Raw genomic sequence first — 15,610 nt, forward strand, 5'->3', positions numbered from 1 at the left:
TATTGTTATTATTATTATGAGAAACTAGTCAATGGCTGAAGAAACAGCACCCCAAACGTGATCTCAGCTTCTGGGTGCAAAGATGCTACTCACATGCACCCCTGGGTCTGTGATCTTGGGGCCCCTCTAACCCCACAAAGGAGCAGCACGAGCCTGATCCCTGTGAGTCCAGGCCTTGATCCCTGGACCAAGACACTGTGCTCACAATAGGGCCCAGCCTCCCACCTGTGCTTAGAGAAAGGCTTCTGAGTACTTGTGGTGGCCCCACTGCAGGGTGAGTGATGTCCACTGTCCCCCAAATTGTAGAGAAGTATGTGGAGGGTCTGAGGATTCAGAGAAGGTCCAATGCCTAAACTTCAAGGCCTTCACAGAGGAGCAGTTTGAAGGGCTACCCCTGCCACCGTCCCGCGTCGCGGTGGGGTGGAGTGGGAGACACACCGACCCACGTTTCTAGGCCGCTTCCACCACTTACTCTAGCTGCGTGGCTTCAGATACTTCCATCCCTTTGCCTCTCTGAGCCTCAGTTTCCTCATCTGCAAGAGAGGAATAAGAGCCCTTACCTCATGGGGTTGCTGTAAGCTCATGGGATGGCTTGTGAAAGCCCCTGTTAGGTGCTCAGTGCTCCAGGGTGCCCCTCCCCGCCTTCCTGGGAGACCCTGGCATAACCACGCTCCCCACAAAGGGAACCAAGGGGTCCCCAAGAAGTGTGAGCCTGGGGCTGGGCCGCTGCTCCCACCCAGAGTGGGTCCCCAGGCCTTGCTCCAAACAGGGGCCAGTGGGGCAGGTTTCCTCACTCCAGCCAGGCCCAGCTCCCCACCCCCTCCCCAGCAGCCAGTTGTCACGAAGTCATTGCCACCTTCCCCAGCCTGTACCCCTACCCCTGCCTCTGTGCTGACATCTCATTTGGCAAAGAGGTTGGAAAAGCTGCTGACTCTTCCAGACCCTGAGTTCATTGACTGGTCAGGGCCCATCGGCCACAGGCTGACCATGTGGGCAGAGGGAGTTTGCAGAGTGAGGGAGCGCCCGCCAGGCTTTCATCCCGCGCCTCAAGCTAAGTCCGGCCAAGACACACACTGCCCTCCGTGTGCACACCTGGACCGACACGAGGGACCCCACACACTCTGCACTCGCCCACACGCTATCCCATCTCCTCCCCCATGCAAACAGTGATATCCACACACCAGGACATCCACACCCTTCTGCGCACGTGCTTCACACAGCCACCGGCCCACCAGGCACACTCCCACGCACGCAGCTGCAGGCATGTCCCGCACGCTCACACCAGCAACGTGTGCACGGTACTTCTGCACACGTGGTGCGGGGGGCTGGCCAGCACTGGCTACCCATGGCCACTTGGCCACGCCCGACGCCTCCGCTGGCCTCTGCCCTGCGCTTCATCGGGCAAGGGAAACACGCGCAGGCTGAGCCTGACTCGGAGTGGAGGATCTCTGAGTCCCTAGAACAGGACCCCAGGCAGCCAGACCCTTTCATTCCTACCTGTGGAAATTGTGGCCCAGAGAGGGCAAGGAGATGGTGAAGCCACACAGCCCAAGTTCTTGCAAGTGCTTCCAAGTGTCTGCGAGCGTGGCAGAAAAGGAAGGAAGCATCCAGAACCACCCCCTCCCTCACTGCTGGCCTCTTCAAACCTCCTGACTCAGTTCCTCTCTGCACTGGGCAGAGCCAGCTCCTCGGCTAGCCCCAGTCCTGTGGCTTCCCCCAGGACGACCACCGCGACTGGGCGCTGTGTGAGACCTCACCCTCTGCCCTGGGTGCAAGGTCATTGGAAGCAGTGTGGGGGAGGGTGCCCACTAATGAGACAAATCCTTCCTAGCTTGGGATGTTACACTCACTTGGCCTTGGCCACCTGCAGCCCCACAGCGCCCTCAGCCTGGCCCTCTCACTCCCTGACCCAGTCTCCCTCCCTGGGCCTCAAGACCCTCAGCAGCTGCCTGGACTATGGCTCCATCAAGAGACCCCAGGCTCCAGGGAGTCAGTGACCCCGTCGCCTAGACTACCGCTCCACAGGGGTAAGGGTTTCTGCCTGGAACGGCACCTGGCACCTAGTAAATGCTCAGCAAAAATGTGTTGAATGAATAGGCCAATCTCCCCATCCCCAACCTCCTTTTACAATGGCTACTCAGGGTCAGAATTAGGACGTCTGACATCTGGGTGCTTCCCTGTCAGCCATGTATGGCTGTGTGACCCTGGACCAGTCACATCCCCCTCTGAGCTTCGGCTGCCATCTAGGAAGGTGGGGCCCTGCTGGGGAGAATGCTGTTTGTCTTGTGTGACTCCGGAAACGTTTGGGAGGAGGGGGGCCAGTCACCAGTGCTGCCTCCTTCCCACTGGCTTTGAACGGGGTACCCCTGTGGGCAGACCCAGGCCGGGGAGGCGGGGGGGGGGGGGGGAGCCTGGGGTGCCTGACTCCGGGCCAACATCCTGCTTCCTGCGGCGAGGCCCGGCGCCCGGGAGGCACACAGAGGGGTATTTGTTCGCAGTGGGCGGCGAGCGAGGAGATGCTAATCACTGCGGATTGCTGGGCTCCAGCTGGAGGTCAGGAGGTAACGCGACCCGCGGTGGTTATTTATAACCTCCCTGGCGGCCATGGCGGAGGGCAGCGCTGGATCCCCGCCCCTCCCCGGGCTGCTGCTCGGCTAGGACTGGTTACTGCCCTCCCCCGTCCTGACTGTGGCGACCTGAGCCCCTAGACCCCGATGTGGTGACCTCTGGGGGCTAAGTACAAGGTCAGATGAGGTCCCTGGGCTTCCCTTGCCCTTGGGTGCAGCGAAGCAGGTGCCCTGCTCCCTGTCCTCTGCTGGAGATGGGGGTTGCGAGGGAGGCACTGAAGTGTGACAGCAGCTCCTGCCAGGCTGCCCTACAGGGATGGGAGGGTGCCACGAGGCTGCCAGACAGGACTCAAGGACCCAGGCGGCCTGTGCTGTGTTCTGCCCTCCCACACAGAGCATGCCCCCTGCCCCCAGCCCCCAGCCCCCAGCCCCCAGTCCCTGCCCTGCTTCACAGCTGGTGGCTGGTGGCAGGGAGGCCCAGAGTAACCCAGCCAGGGAGGGACAGCCCGTAGCCCCCCAGAGCCCTGCTTCTCGGTCCTAAATTGTGATGGTGGGAATTGACCCCAGAGCTCTGGAGAGCATCCCCTAGGCTTGATGGAAACAGAATCTCTGAGTCTCGGGGTCGGGTGTCTCAGAGACTGGAGGGGAACTCTGGAGGCAGCGGTGAGGCCAGCACACCAGGGACCCTGGACACCTGCACTCTGCCCCCCTTTGGACAGAAAAGAGAGGCAGATTTAACTCATTCCAGGATGCATCCCATTTTCTTTCCTTAACATTTTTTCTGGAGTTAAACATACATAAGAAAATTGTAAAGCTCAAAAGTGTACAACTGGATGAATTAGCGCAAGCTGAACATGCCTACGGAGCCAGCGCTCAGATCAAACAACAGCGCCTCACCAGCGCCCAGAGCCCCTCAGGACACCTTCACTCACTAGCCCCAGAGTTACGCTAACCCCCTACGCCTGCTTCTAAACTGTCCACGCTAACTGTCCAGACATGGAGCCATACGGCATGTGCTCTTTTGTGTCTAGTTTCTTTTGCCCAACATTATGTTTCATTTAAGTCTTGTTAAGTCCTCATGGCTGGTAGCTCAGCACCAAGTGACCCCATCACAGCGCTTTCACCCATGCTACGGCTGGTGGACGTTTGGGTAGGTTCCAGTTCCCAGCTGCCGTGAACACTCTAGTCTTGATCTATTGGGACTACAGGACCGCATCTCCGTTGGGTATGTGCCCACAGGAGGGATGGCAGGGCAAGGGGTGTGCGTCTCTTCAGCTTTGGAAGATACGGGAAGTGTTACTTTTTAGTCAACATTTTCATAAGAATGATTTTTCAAGGTTAGTTTTTGTTTTTCATTCTAAACATTGAGGGATGTACCTTATTTATAAAAATTGGAAAATACAGAAACATAGAAAAGAAGAAATCACTCCAAGCCACTCCTTGGAGTCAACCATTCAGCCAGACAGTTAATGGATGTTTCCTAAGAGCCTCTTCCGTGTCAGGCCCTGGAGCAGAGAGACCCAGTCCTGCCCACGGAGCCTAGGGTCTGACGCCAGGTCAGCAGTGGTGACGCCAAGGGATAGACCAGGGGCCTCGGCACCCGTCCTGGTCTCCTCCTTCCGTGGTCTCCCCTCCACCGCCCCCCTCACCCATCACAGCCGCTCTTGGCAAACATCCAAACAGGTCAGCCAGCTTGCCGTGCAAACAGGACTCAAGACAGAGCCCTGAGAACTCAAAGTGGGAAGGCAGGATGACAGTTACACCACTACCTGCAGTCACTGAAGAGGGTTGTGGAGAGGAAAGGGGGCTGGGAGGGCACCATGGGGCCGATCCCCCACAGGAGCTCAAAGGAAGGAGATCCCAGGTCGGGGGGGGGGGGGCGGGGGGGCGCGGCGGCTGGAGAGGAGGTGGGGCTAGAGGCAGAGGCATCCGGACTTCGGACTTTATCCTGACGACCACAGAAGGAGTTTAAGCAGGGGCAGGGAACAGGCCTGACGCGCTTGTTAGCAAGACCACTCTGGATTCCTGTGCGAGCTTTGAGGCTTTGAGCTGATGAGCTAGGGGGCAATGGGGCCGGACAAGAGCGGGAGTGACGAGGTGCTTTGGAGGTGACCTGTAGGCTCTGGGGCCTGGCTGGCTGGAAGGCTTAGGGGAGGAGGAGGCTCTGGGAAGGTGTGAGCTTTCAGCCTCACGTGGAATTGCAGATTTGCAGGAGGGTGCGATTGGCTCTGTTGCGGTTCTGGTGCATTCCCTTCCCATCTTTAGGGTCTAAGAACTTCTGAGAGCCAAGCGGTCAGACCTGATGAGGATGGCCTACACCAGCCCTGGGGGACTCTTGAGGTGAGAGGTGGCCGTTAGTTTATTTGACAAATATTATGTAGTGCCTACCTGTCTGGGAGTTGTTTCAGGTGCTGGGGACACACTGGCGGCAAAACAGTTCTCATGGGGGAAATCTTAAATGTAAATATATATATGAACTGGTGATAAGTATTAAGAAAAACTAAGCTGGGTAAGGGGGTAGTGAGAAGCAGTGATAGAGGGTGCCCAGGGAAGGCCTGAGGTGACGTCTGAACTGAGACCTGAAGAGAATGAGGGGATAAGGCACGTGGGAAAGTGGAGGAAAGTGGTCGGGCGGGCAGAGGCCACCACCAGTGCAGATGCCCCAAGGCAGGCGTGGCCTGGGGTGTCAGGGGCACTGGGGAGGCCAGTGTGAGAGGCCTGGAGGGAGGCTGGGAGGGTGGAGGCAGGTGGAGCAGGGCCGGGGGGGGCCTCTCCGTTCCAGGATTTTTGAAGGGATGGCCTGACCTTGTTTTTGTTTTAGAAGCAGAGTTCTGGCTGCTCTGAGGAGAGCAGACTGTAGAGGCAAAAGCAGGAGGAAGCTCTTAGAGAGGCGCAAATAGGAGAAAGTGGTGGCCTGGAGAGGGTGGAGACCGCCAGTCGGGGGAGGGCTGGTCTGACTGTGTGTCCAGCCGTGGGTGAAGCCCACAGCATCTGCTGACGGGTAGGAGGGTGGGTGAGAGAAAGGGAGAAGGCAAGAAGGGCTCCCGGCCGTTGCCCACTCCCCAGGCTTCGCAGTCCTGAGGCCCAGGGCTGCTGGCCTCCCCTGTGTCCCCTCTCTTCTCCTTCTCCCACCACCCCCGCCCCGTGTCTAGGACCCTCCCCGCCCCCTCCCTCCCCCTGTCTCCTATCCCCTCACCTCACCCCTCTTCTACCGCCTTCTCTCCCTTCCTCCATCCCTCCTGTTTCAGGGCTCCAGTGACCTCCGGCCCACAGACCAGAGATGCTGCCCACCAGAGTATGTCCTTCATTCACTTGGCAGCCCTGATGACTGGCTTGGGGCCCAGAGCTGGGTGCTGAGGAAAAAGTAAGTGTGGTTCCCAAGTCCCACCCCGGGAAGCACCCAGCTGGAGAGAAAGCCCACCCCCACTCTGAGCATTTCCATGCCCTGAGCCCCAGCTATGCGTGGTAAATCCTGGTCTAAAGCAAAGCCAAGGGTTCTCTGGGAACCGACTGAGCCCTCCCCCAGATCTGGGGCCACTTCCCGCAGGGGCTCCTCCGCCCCTGCATGGTTGAGGACTGGCTCCTGGTCCTGTGTTCCGCTTGGACTGAGTGGCCTCGGCCCCGAACAGGCCTAAGCCCATGGCCTTGAGGCTCCGACTGGCTAAAATCAATGAGCGTCTCAGTGCTGGGCCGGGAGGCTGGAGACCTGGCTCTCACCTGGGCCTTGTTCTCATCTCATATCTCCAGCCCACCCTTCCCCCGAGCTCCAGACTGGATGAACGGTGGGCGTCTTAAACTAATGTGTCCAAAAGGTGAGCTCCTGAACCCTGCCAAAACTGCGGCTCCTCCAGTCTTCCCGAAATGGGACAAAGTCACAGCGGCCTCCTTCCAGATGATCAGGCTCCCAGCTCTCGCCCAGCATCCAGTCTGTCGGAAGACACTGTCAGCTCTGCCTCGGAGTTTCAGCCCCTTACCCCACCTCCATTGCTTCAACCTGATCTAAGCCAACATCATTGCTCGTTGGATTCCTACAGTGATATCTGCTCATCCCCTTCATTCTATTCCTGACGTAACAGCCAGAGGGATTTTATTAAGAAATAACTTAGGGGAACTCCCTGGCCGTCCAGGGGTTAGGACTCCGCACTTCCACTGCAGGTGGCACAGGTTCAATCCCTGGTCGGGAACTAAGATCCCTCATGCCGCGTGGTGTGTCAAAAAAAACCACAATCAGAGTAGATCATTTTGTCCGTCTGCTCCCCTGTCCATCTGAGGAAAGCCACAGCCCTTCATGATAGCTCTATTCTATCTACACCTCCCCCACCTCTCCCACATCTGGCTGCAGCCACACTAGCCTCCTTGTTCCTTGCATATACTATGCACATGCCTGCCTCAGGGCCTTTGCACTTGCAGTCTTCCTCTTCCTGGAGTGATCCTCCCCCAATATTTCTATGGTTTGTTCTCACCTTCTTCAGGCCTTCACTCACATATTACCTTCTCTGAGAAGCTTTCATTAACCATCATATTAAAAATTACAGAGCACACCTAGTACCCAGATCTTGGTTTCTAGTACCATTCTACAATAAAAGGATCCAGGGTTTCTTGGAGAGATGGCTGATTCTAGGACTGGGGCAGGAAGTACATAAGATAAGCCTGGAGCATCTTCTTGTGCCAGAGAGTAAGGAAGTGCTAAAAAAAAAAAAAAAAAAAAAAAAAAAAAAAAAAATTGATGGGGGCATGTCAATGGGCCACAGGAGCTAGTGAAAGAGCTGGAACAATTTGAGCAACAAAATAAAGTATTACTGGATTATAACCCAAATGTAGAATAAATATCTGTGAGTCCATTATAAACGTGTCGAGTAAATTAATAAATGGGTGAGAAGAGACCAATCGCTCCTGCGGAAGAATTCCAAAAAATTTATGTTGATACTTCACCCTAAACGGAGGCAGTGGAGCATAACTTTCGCTCCAGTGTGGGCTGCACGCACTTCCTTCCCAAGCGACTTCTTTCCCAAGATGTCAGTATGGAAAGAGGGGAGGGGAGAGTAGAGAAACCTGCCAAATACTGCTTCAGCCGGGTGAACAGGGTCAACATCAAGAGCCATAAATCACGTTGATAACATGTACCCTTGATATGACATGTGATGAAAATAGCACTTTACCTCTGTGATCTTGTTCCTGGAAACTCATAGGCCCGGTCTGATCATGAGAAAATATTAGGCAAATTCCAACACAATATACCTGACCAGGACTTCCTAGTTTTGTCGAGGTCATCAAAAACAAAGAAGAGCTGGGCTTCCCTGGTGGCGCAGTGGTTGAGAGTCTGCCTGCCGATGCAGGGGACACGGGTTCGTGCCCCGGTCCGGGAGGATCCCACATGCCGCGGAGCGGCTGGGCCCGTGAGCCATGGCCGCTGAGCCTGCGCGTCCGGAGCCTGTGCTCCGCAACGGGAGACGCCACAACAGTGAGAGGCCTGTGTACCGCAAAAAAAAAAAACAAAGAAAATCTAAGAAACTGTCGTAGCCAAGAGGAGCCTAAGGAGACAAAACAACTAAGTATAATGTGGTGCCCTGGGTGGGATCTTGGAACAGAAAATGAAAATTAGGTAGACTAAGGAAATCTGAATAAACAATAGACTTGTTAATAATAATATTGGTTCATTAATCAAGCGTTACAAATGCACCATTCTAAGATGTCAATAACAGGAGAAACTGTGTACAGGGGGAGGGATTTGGGGGAACTCTCTGTACTATTTTAATTTTTCTATAAATCTAAAACTGCTCTAAAAAATAAAATCTGTTAAAAATTTCAGCTCCCCAGTGACCCATATCTCTTCTCCTTTGCCCTCTTCCCATGGCGCTTATCACGGTTTAACATGCTATATATTGAGCTTAGGTGTTTGCTATTGTCTGTTAACTCCCAGGAATCTAAGATCCCTAAGGGTTTTGTCTCTTCACTCTTATAACCCCAGCACCTAAAACAATGTGACAAATACTAGGTGCTCAACAAATATTTGTTGAATGATAAATTTCTAGAAATAATTACTGTTAGTTTTTCCAGTTTTTTCTCTGCCTAAATACGTTCAGTACTGTTTTGAAATAAACACAAGGTCGTAATGCTTTGCTTATCTGCTGTCCTCACCTGATAGCCCCTGATTCTTTTTCCTGCTCTTATTCTTTTCCAGCATCATTTTTTAGAAGGTGCTGATGTTGCAGGCCTGGCGTGAAGCAAATGGTTGTGATTCACAAGGTGAGGCTTTGGGGATCTTCTTTCTCTCTGTTGGCTCCGCCACGCTCATGTGGGCGGGAAGGATGGAGCTGTGCCAGGGCCGCCCTCTGACATCAGATCCGTAGGCACTAGATCCTGCTTGGTGGTGAACTGGGTGTGTCAGAACCCAGGGATTAAATAGCTTTCGAAATCCACTGGCTTGTCTGCAACCAGCCAGAGGGTTGGGGCATATGCCCAGACCTTCTGCCAGCTCAGGAGTAGTGGAAAACACCATCCATGCGTACATTTGGGGGAACTGGGGAGAGGCCTCCCACAGTCAGCCACAGCCCAGGCCCAAGGCTGATGGTTATGGCCCCAAGTGCTCTGGGGACCTGAGCTCCTGAGGTGGGGGGCACGGGGCTGGCTGACCCTCTCTCCAGGCATCTGGGTGGGGGCTGGAGAATCTGCCCTGATGGCTGTTTTCCTGGTGGGAAGGGGGCAGGCTTCTGGGGAACCCAGTTGGTTGGGGGAGGGAACGCTATGGTGTGTGTGGGGGGGGAGGGTGACGAGGAGCAAGGGGTATCCTTCCTCTGCACCCAGTAGCAATACTGAGCTTGTCCTCCTTCCTGGTAGCAATACTGAGCCACCCAGACTCTGCTAGACATATGAGTGCTAAAGATAAAGATACTCGAAGGACATATGCCTCTGTGAACTGCTTTGCTAAATGTACTTTAGGAGTCCTTCAGCTTCCCTCTAAACCACAATTTCACTCCACACCCGCTGGCCCCACTTGCAAGAAGAAGCAGGGAGCCTGCTATGGCCTTAAAAGCCACCATGTGGGGCTTCCCTGGTGGCGCAGTGGTTGAGAGTCCGCCTGCTGATGCAGGGGACGCAGGTTCGTGCCCCGGTCTGGGAGGATCCCACATGCCGCGGAGCGGCTGGGTCCGTGAGCCATGGCCGCTGAGCCTGTGCGTCTGGAGCCTGTGCTCCACAACGGGAGAGGCCACAACAGTGAGGGGCCCGCGTACCGCAAAAAAAAAAAAAGCCACCATGTGTATGAGGGCATGAGTGTGCAGATGCAGCTGTGTCCTCTGTGTGCGCCTGCCTGAGCAGCTCCAGAGGGCTGGCATCCGTGTTCACCTGCACGTGTGTGTACGTGGGTGGGTGCTGGCATGTGTGTGGACGTGTGTGCCCCTATTTGTGCTTTGGTGTCTTTTGTGTGCTTGTCTTCTTGTGTGTGAGCACCCATGGGTTTGCCTGGGCACGAGGGTTTGTGTGGGTGTGTACTGGGAGTGTGCATGGACGTGTGCTCTTCTTCTCATGTGCGGTGAGCCTGCTTGTATGTGAGGGGGTGTGTGTGAGTGTGCACGAGTGGGTGTGCTCGTGTGAGGAGCTGTGCTGCCTGCACGCCTGCTGTGTGAGCACAGGCTTGTACGTGAGCCTGTGATGTGCGTTTGCAGGGGGTCAACTCTGAGGAAAGAGATTAACGTTGGCTCCCTGCGCCTGCCCTGGCACATGTGCCCCCCGTTGGCAGGACCGTTAGTTTTCATCTCTCCCAGATGAGGTGGCCCCCATGTCCTCCACACATCCCTGTACCTCATCACGCTCATCTGAAGTTTCCGCAAACTGCGCCAGTAGCGTCCTTCGCCTCCCATCCATCTCCCGCCTTCACTAGCTCATTGGTGTGTAGGGCTCTGAGCCCCTGGGAGGCTCTGGAAGGAAAGGGCTCCCGAGTCACCTGTTTTTGGTGAAAGCTGCATTTAGTACACCTTGTGAAGAGTCTCCACGTGCCTGAGCAGACGGAAGGCCTGAAGAAGGAATGAGGTGAAGACACTTCATCAAGCTAGTCCCACACAGGGCTTCCTGGTTTGGAACGACAACACCTTACTGGAGGAGTCAGTGCCCACCTGGGGACGTCGGCAGCACGCTGTAGAGACACCCCGTTGTGTGCAGGCAGCCTCCTTGCTCCCCTGGTGACGGTGTGGATGCCTCCACTGTCTGGCTGATTAGTGCTGTGCAGATACAATCTGGGCCTGTCTTAGACCTGGGAAACACGTGCTGCCCTCTGCATCTGGGGCCTCAGGGAGCCCTGGCCTTGCCCGGAGAAGTCAAGTCAGGTGACACTTCTCCAGAAGTGGCCGAGGTCTCACATTCGACCCCAGGCCTCAGAGCTGGTGACCAGGTCGCCACACCTTCGCACCCAGCCCTGGCCTGGCCATCAGGGCAGCGGATGCCAGAGTGGCGGGCAGAAGGGAGACTGGGCCATCCAGCCAGACCTTCAGGACTAGAAGCCGAGTTTCTGATTCCCAGTCCAGTGCTCTGCCCCTCAGCATTTGCCCTGCCAGGCCAGGTGCCCATCCAGCCCTCAGCCCCAAGACTTCTGGCAGCAAGAGCTCAAAGCACAGTAGTCCTGCATCTTGAAGCCCCAACCAGGGGCAGGTAGAGAGCAGGTGCCTTCCTGTCAGTCCCACTCCTGATCTGACCACTGCTTCCAGAGACTATGAGTCAGGGAAGCTCCCTGCTCTTCTCTCCCGCTCCCCTGTAACATTGAAAGCAAATTAAAGCTATGGGAGTAATACATGAATATAGTCTCTTTGTATGATTGAAAAAATGCAGAAGTAGGGCTTCCCTGGTGGCGCAGTGGTTGAGAGTCCGCCTGCCGATGCAGGGGACACAGGTTCGTGCCCCGGTCCGGGAAGATCCCTCATGCCACGGAGCGGCTGGGCCCGTGAGCCATGGCCGCTGAGCCTGCGCATCCGGAGCCTGTGCTCCGCAGCGGGAGAGGCCACAACAGTGAGAGGCCCGCGTACCGCAAAAAATAAATTAAAAAAAAAAAAAATGCAGAAGTAGGATGAAACCCAAAAATCTCTTTCACCCTCCCCATCCCCAATCTCAGTCCACTCGCCAGAGGTGACCACCTTACAGTCCATTGTAACCTTCCATTTTCACATTGATGATTTTTTAAAAACACAAAACCATACTCTCTTTTTCTGTGACTTGCCTTTTTTTTAATTTAATTTTAATTTAATTGAATCCACATCAAGCCATCTTGATCAACCCATTGTTTTTTATCAGCTACACAGTACCCCAGAGTGTCGAAGTTCCCCTCATTCACTAGATGGATCCCCATTGATAGAAGGGCTGTTTCCAATTTTTCGCTCTTCCAGAATAAACAATGGTGCAGCAAACATATTTCAACAGATCTCTGGGTAAGGGCACAGGCGGGAAAGACGGATTCCTGCTCCTGGCACAAAGGAACGAGAGCCTGAGAATAAAAGAAATGGGAGGAGGCTGAGGTTCCGAGAGGAACCCAGGCGCCGGCGACCAGAGCGTCCCCCGGCGTGTGCGGGCGCCCCAGGCCGGCCCTCGCGGCGCTACCCTCCTTCCTCCCGGGCGTCCCCGGCCCTCCCCGCTCCGGGCGGCCCGGCGGCCTTTCCCTCCTGCGGCTCCCACCGCTGCAGAGCTGCCGGCGCCTCGGAGGAACCAAAAAAAAGCCGGCGTGTGGTGCGCGCGCGAGCGGCGCGGGGCCCTGGCGCTGCCGTTTTTAGTGTGCCTGGAGCCCAGAATACAGACTTAGTCACCCCCAGAAGCCGCGGCCATAATATTTTTGGTTGCATAAGCAAACTAAATTAGAAATCTGGAGCGTGTTCAAGGCCCTTAGATGCTAGCGCTCGGCGAGCGCGGGGGGGTGGGGACCAGGGGAGAGACAGATGGGGATTAGGCGAATTGAGCATCAGGAGAATAATTTCCTTTTTAAATTTGGGTTCCACCGACAATGAAAGCAGTATTAGCGGCCCACTTACATAACCGCACCAGAGCCGGACCGGGGAGCGCAGCAGCCAGCGGCCGGGCCCTCCTGCCTCTGCGGCCGCCTGCCCGGAGGAGGCAGTCGCTGTGTTCATCGGCTCCTCTGCAAGTTCTCAGAGAGCCTAAGTGAGGCGTCCCAGGCCACACAGCTCCGGACTTGCCCTCAGGATTTGAACTGGATTTGCCCGGAAGGAGCCTCTCGGCATCATTGGGCAGAGATGCAGTGTTGCGCAGCCCTGCAAGCCCCGGGGGTGCTGAACACAGCCTGAGGATGTCCACTGCAAGACTGCATGGAATAATGGAAAACTGGAAACTACCAACACGTCTGACAATAAGCAGAACCGGCAAATGGACTGTGGAGCGTTCTTGCTGTGGTATGTTCTAGAGGCGTACAAAAGACTTGGGGGCGATCTCTATTCAGAGATGCCAGAGAGGCAGAATTAAGTGAAAGAGAGCAAGTTGCGGAACAACATGAACAGTATGGTCTCATTTATGTTAAAGAAAAAGCAAACCACATATCCCCAGCAAAGCTATCTCTGCATCTGCAATGTACAGGAAACGATGCTTTTAAAGGGGCCATGAGGGTGGTCACTGCACTCTGGGGCTGATCCCCTTTGAAGGGAGGCAGGGCCTAAAGGAAAGTCGGAGGGAAGTTCACACTCTACTCTGCATACTTCTGCACTATTTGAATTTCTCACACCAGAATGTATTGTGCAGGCTTATGTCATTTAGAAACAAACCTCCTTGCAGAGGGAGACTGGACTCCACCTCCAGCCACCTTCTCAGAAAGCAAGAAGAAAGGTCTGGATGTTCTTAAAGTTAGAGCAGAGAGGGCCTTGGAGAGATGTGGCCCAGCGCCTCGTTATCTGAGCAGGGAAACTGAAGCCCAGGACTAGCTAGGGACCGGCCCCACCATTTCCCAGCAGCTGGCAGCAGGCCATGGGTTGTTAGCGAGCTGGCTCTTCCACCACCAGGCTGCTCTGCCCTGCCAATTCTCAGATAGCTGGTGTCGTGGTGGGGCAGGAGAAGGAGGCAGGAGAGAAAGAACTAAGTACCCATAGGACAGAATAGGTGGGGAGCAATTTGGCATCCATCCACTCAACCATCCATCCAACAAATGTGTTGAGGGTTATGGAGGATTGAAAGCATGTCTTCAAATTCTTCAACACTCTTCCCTTTAGAAAGCGGGGTCCCTGTCTCTTCCCCTTGAATCTAGGCTGACCTTAGTGACTCACTTATGACCCGTAGAATGCGGTAGAAGTGACACTGCCTGACCTCCAAGGCTGGATCAGAAAAGGCCAGGCAGCTTTCTTCTGGCTCTCTTGGGATGCTCGCTCTAGGGGAAACTAAGCTATGTAAGATGTCTGACTGCCCAGAGACTGCCACGCTGGAGAGGCCACGTGTAGCACTTCCGTCGAAAGACCAGCCGAGCCCCCAACCAACAGCCAGGATCAGCTGCAGCCGTGAGCGTACACCACCCCGTGCATCCGTCCCAGGGGAACCCTCACATGATCGCAGCCCACGGCAGTCCCCAGGTGAGAACTGCCCGGCTGAGACCACCCCAAATTCCAGATCCACAAAACCACGAGCAAAACAAAATGGCGATCTGAAGCCACTAAGTTGTGGGGTGATGTGTTCTGAAGCAGTAGTATGTGACAAGGGGGGCACAGAGGAGTAGACTGATGAATAAGGAGCTAAGATCAATGGGTGTCTCAGGCCCAGGGCAGGTAATTCACAGGAAGTGATGGGAACTGCGGCGAGCTGTCAAGTGCGTGCCTATCTGAAAGGGTGGCCATTCTCGGCTCCAGCCAGACACTGCCGCGTGCCCAGATGCTTGCGCAGAGGGGCCAGAAGGTTTTATGGCATCTCCTCATTTATACGTGGGCAATAGGCTTACACATTTCTTCCAGCATTAGCAAACAGTTTATTTGGTTTCAAAGAAACAGGTATGGAAGTGTGGCTTGCATGAGACAGCTTCCCTTTGACACTCAGAGACCCACTACCTGGCAGGCCCTGATCTAGGAAGACTGAGCAGGTTGTCCCTGAAATCCAAGGAACCCTCCAGACCTGAGGAACCTGAATCAGGTCTGGTGGCTTTTGCCATAAACCCCGGTGGCTCTCCATCATGTCGGTATATTAGAATCACAGGCGAGCTTTGCTAATCCTGCTGCCCAGGCTGTACCCAGAGTCCTCGGGGAGGGCCCAGGCACCAGCATTTTTATTTATTTATTTATTTATTTTTTTTTTTGCGATACGCAGGCCCCTCACCGCACTGCTGTGGCCTCTCCCGTTGCGGAGCACAGGCTCTGGATGCGCAGGCTCAGTGGCCATGGCTCACCGCACTGCTGTGGCCTCTCCCGTTGCGGAGCACAGGCTCCGGACGCGCAGGCTCAGCGGCCATGGCTCACGGGCCCAGCCGCTCTGCGGCATGTGGGATCTTCCCGGACCGGGGCACGAACCCGTGTCCCCTGCATCGGCAGGCGGACTCTCAACCACTGCGCCATCAGGGAAGCCCGCACCAGCATTTTTAAAATCTCCTCAGGCCATCCTCAGGCACACACCAGCAGCACCAGCATCCTGGGTAGCTTGTTAGAGATACAAATTCTGGAACCCCACCCTAGGCCAAGTGACTCAGCACCCCTGGGCTGGGGCCCAGCAATCTGTGATTTAACCTACCCTCCAGCTGATTCTGATTCCCAATAACCTTTGAGGCTCATCATTTCAGACTGCGGTGGGAGGCACAGGTGGTGGCTGCCCAGAAATTGGCATCTGAAAACAAGCAGCTTAACAAGACACCTTCAGTTTAAAGATGCTTTAAAAAAAAAAAAAAACACCTTACTCTGGTTTATTGATTCCTGAGGGTCAGGGAACACTACGGGTTGGGTTACTCTCCCTTGGAAACCTTCCCCACTCTGACCTCAGAATTGTTAAACATCCCTCCTTTATAATCTGGGGCCAGAGCCCTCCTCATTCCTCAAGTTCCCCAACACAAGGCTGGCACAGAGTAGGTGCTCACTTAAATGTCAGTTTCT

The 15,610-nt window shown here is 55.1% G+C and overlaps 2 long non-coding RNA genes across 2 annotated transcripts; one reads left to right on the forward strand and one right to left on the reverse strand.

The window, feature by feature from the left end:
* Positions 1–2,325: 2,325 nt before the first annotated feature.
* Positions 2,326–8,341, forward strand: LOC137211962 (uncharacterized). The gene is made up of 4 exons (XR_010937294.1): positions 2,326–2,553; positions 4,833–4,907; positions 5,816–5,931; positions 6,315–8,341. It is a non-coding gene; the product is annotated as an uncharacterized lncRNA (long non-coding RNA).
* On the reverse strand, positions 3,327–12,861 carry LOC137211963 (uncharacterized). Its single transcript, XR_010937295.1, has 3 exons — positions 12,575–12,861; positions 4,956–5,020; positions 3,327–3,842 (listed from the first exon to the last, which is right to left on the reverse strand). It is a non-coding gene; the product is annotated as an uncharacterized lncRNA (long non-coding RNA).
* Between the last annotated feature and the right edge of the window lie 2,749 nt (positions 12,862–15,610).

Source organism: Pseudorca crassidens, chromosome 19, assembly GCF_039906515.1.
Source record: "Pseudorca crassidens isolate mPseCra1 chromosome 19, mPseCra1.hap1, whole genome shotgun sequence".
Classification (NCBI taxonomy): Eukaryota; Metazoa; Chordata; class Mammalia; order Artiodactyla; family Delphinidae; genus Pseudorca; species Pseudorca crassidens.